The sequence below is a fragment of the Helianthus annuus genome, chromosome 4 (assembly GCF_002127325.2).
Source record: "Helianthus annuus cultivar XRQ/B chromosome 4, HanXRQr2.0-SUNRISE, whole genome shotgun sequence".
Taxonomy (NCBI): Eukaryota; Viridiplantae; Streptophyta; class Magnoliopsida; order Asterales; family Asteraceae; genus Helianthus; species Helianthus annuus.
Genome location: NC_035436.2, coordinates 116,153,059 through 116,157,260, shown reverse-complemented (window position 1 = coordinate 116,157,260; position 4,202 = coordinate 116,153,059).

Genomic DNA, 4,202 nt, shown 5'->3' with positions numbered 1-4,202 from the left:
TTCTTGCGTGTTTTGTAACCAAACTACTCGTGAGCATCAAAGCCTTTTGTTTTGATGCCAAACCTGTTTTCTAAAGTTAGTTAAGCATGTTCTAACATGCTTAGCTCGTCACTTTTAGTTTAGTGCATATATAGGGTCGTAAGGTAAGCGATCTAAACCATCGCTTATACTTTCGAACCTGACCCATATGGTCGATCATTAGGATCCGACCAAACACATTAGGTGACCATAGCTATAACCTTCCGAGGTTATACCTTGTGGTCACGATGTTAGGCGTTCCAGACGCGTTCTACGCGAACGACGCGTAAGGTAGCATAAGCTACCTAAACGGGTCGTGATGGGTCGCAAGCACTTAGGTTAGGTTTCATTTTAGTATGTAGGGTTTGTTAAACCATATTACACGAGTCTCCATACTCGTTTGGTTTACGAACCCGCATACTATCCGATCCTTCCGATTTGGTCCAGTATATTAACATAGCTACCTATTAGGTGCCGTTTGATATCCCGTGATCTTTAGCATTATTTGGTTATTATACAAGAACTTCAAAGCAATCTCAGGTGAGTCCATAGAACCCATTTTCTACTGTTTTACAAACTGTTTTGGGGTGAAACACATGTGCCTATCTGTTACATTCATGCTTTCCATGTTTTCACATCATATGCCTGCTATGTTGTTAGTACATTATAGTACACGATTTCATTACATTTTATGCTATGTATGCCCATTGTGTGCGTACTTAGTACATTGATTTACATTACATTTCTGTTGCATATGTTTACTCAGTATATGGACACATTGATTTACACGAACATTTCTGCTGCATATGTTTACTCAGCATATGGGCACATTGATTTACATGAACATTTCTGCTGCATATGTTTATTCAGCATATGGGCACATTGATTTACATGAACATTTCTGCTTCGTATGTTTACTTAGCATACTTAGTACAATTGTTTACATCACATGCCTTCATTTTGTTATGACATTTGGTTTGTTTAACATGGGACAATACATTCATTAACATTGATCACGCCGTTCGTTAGTAGGTAGTGGTACCATAGGAATTGACAACTCCCGTTTCTGAAATCCTGGGTTTGATAGGATTAGAAGGAATGACCGAATTCGATATACATAACTTAGATAAGCCTTTAATTTGTTTAAGGGTTTATCGCCGCAGTCTCAAGGCTTGGATGTATGCATATTTCACAATACCGCATAAATGTTAATATCAATAGAGCATGCATTTTTTCCACAGAACATAAAGTTGATTTAAACCACGTTTTACTTCAACGACTTGTTTTGTGCATTTTACATATGGTTTAAGTTGATACATTTCGCTTACCATACATGATACATTTTGGGATACACATTACATGATTTACATTGAACATAAACACGTTGACATTGACATACACATTTGGTGATTTACATTGAACATAGACATTTGACATGGTTTACACAATAAACAATTGAGTTATACAAGAACAATCTTACATGGTGGATGGTTTGGGTAAGTGATTAAGTAACGAGGCGTGTGTAATATGATACAAGCATGGTGGATACGCCGCTGGTACTTCCTATATATAAGTGTTTGTATGGTATTACATATCGTAGCGTTATTTGAATCATTTCAGTTTGAGACATATGACATTTTATACAAATAAAACACTTTTCACGAGACATTGTTTTACAAAACGACTTATCTTATACAAACACATTTTACATGGTTATCCGTTTAACCATACAATGTCTTCTTATTTATACATATCATCTGTTTTTATCGTTTTTCAAATGATTCACAAGACAAAGCAAATTACAAGGTTCATGACTAAACATTTTCTCAAACATAAGTCATGAATTCCGTTTTCACAAAACCAATGTATCTCACAGGCATTTTTATGCTGACGTACCTATTTTCACATGTGTTTTCAGGAGATGATGCATAGGACTTATCAAGACATACTTAGGCGGACCTGTGCCTTAGTGACTTAAAACGAGACAAGAACTAGTTAATTTATGTTATGTATTCTTTGGTTCTTGTTTAGGACAATGTAAACTTTCATGTTTGATTAATAAAACAAAACTTCGTTTACCATGGATTTGAAACAATTGATTCTGTTACAACACTCCCCGACATTTCCGCCACGTTTTGTATGTTCTACGTGGTCGGGGTGTGACATTTGTTTTAATATATGTTAGTGAGAGAAATTTACTTTGAGGAAGAGCTTTTGCAGGATAAGATGAGCCAGGTTATTCGTTCCTGAGATCCGAGCTAGATGAGAGCCAGGTTCCAATACCTGAGGACTCTGATTGTAGGTAGCCAGGCAATGATCTTGAGACATGAAGAGTCAGGCTGATTGATATTGAGAAGCTGTTAGATGGAAAGCCAGACAACGATCCTAAAGCTGATGATGCTGATGAACTGAAGAAATGCCAGCATATCGCAAGGGGGAGTCTGAAGACTTGAGTGAAAAGATTGAGAGAGTGAAGCCCAGAGACAGATCAAGACTGAAGATGCGAAGACTCGACTTAAGACTCGTCAACATCTGAGGGGGAGTCTGTTAGTGCATGCATCTGTCGACTTCGTCTTGTATCGAGTCTTAGTCTTAGATTGTTAGATCAGGGCACATTGTACGAGATTTGCCAAGAAAGTGGTTTCACATATATGGACATGTTCATATGTGGGAAATCAGCATGTTCATATGTGGGAAATCAGAAAGATGTCCGTATGTGGGAAACCTAGAAGATGGTTTCGCTTATATGTACAATAGGGGGTTTCGCTTTTGTGGAGATGTCCATATGAGCGAAACCTAGTCCCTATATATACCCTAAGAACGAAATCATTTGTAAAACTTCTTAGATTCCATACCGAGGTGCTGCCGGTGTGAGATTTGAATGTAATCTGTCAGATATCAATACAAATAGGTGTTTAAAGTGATTTGCTAGCTGTTTCTACGTCAGGTACTTGTTTTCCGCACCTGTATCTTATCAAAACTCCTCTGATAGACTCGTTTGAGTCAAACACGATCCTACATCATTGTACAAACTCTAAACAATCCAATATCAATAAAACAATGCGTTTTGATCCCAATGTTTGTTATTTATGTTTGACATTTTGCACGTTTTGGTTTTCGATTGATTTTAAACTCTATATCGCTTTCTGGAAAGTTATACGCAAACTTATGCGTAAACGTAATCAGTTTAACACGACAAACATTCTGGAACAGAAACATAAGCTTAACACACCTTAAATAACCTTTACATAACTTAGAAATAAGTTTTGAAGGCTTTGGTATGGCAAAAACAAGTTTATTCGCTCACAGGGACTAATTGCGTCAACTTGCAAAAGTCTGCTGTTTCGTAAGGCAACATACAGTCTGGAACTTGATTATAAGCTAAGCATACCATATATAACCTTAGCATATCTTAGAAATAAGCTTTGAGTGGTTCGGTGTGCAAAAATATGCTTATTTGATCTTACAGGGACTAAAAGTGTCAAAAACGGTGTAAGTTTGCGTTTACGCGCATATCTTACGTTCTGACCACATCTGGACATCCAAAATTTTTGTACACACTAAAATATTTTTATTTTAGTGATCAGCATGCAAAAATATCATTCATCGCTTAATTTGGATCGTTTTCGCGTCCGTTCAAGTTTCGTCATAATTATACGAATAACGCGACCGTATGACCAAACGAACCGACATCCGAGAGTTTTCCAGGCACATTTTGAGTCCTCTATACTTTGACCACCTTGTAAGGCCTTGAAAAGGGCTTAACGGGTGTTAAAAGTGCCAAAAATGGGCTCAAACACGTGCAGGGACCTTAACTGTCAAAACAGAAACTGTTGTTGAACTGCAGGGACTACGCGGGCCGCGTAGGCCTGTCCCTCAGCTTACGCGGGGCGTCTAAAAGTGCCCAGTTCCAGATTTTGATTTTCAGCAACTGTTTGATAGATTAGGGGCTGTTAATGTAAATTCTTTGTGTGTTAACCAAGTTAACACCTCTCCAAGGCTTCTAATCTGCTTACAACACTTGTATGGTTGATATTTTTGCTTGGAAGTTACACAAACAAATGGCATGATCTTGTAAGTTCACAACAACTATAGCAAGGCCATTTCATTGTTTCAAGCACCATTGATCTGATTTCTCTAAGTTGAAGTTGCTATACTTCATACCTGAGATTTTAAGATCAAGT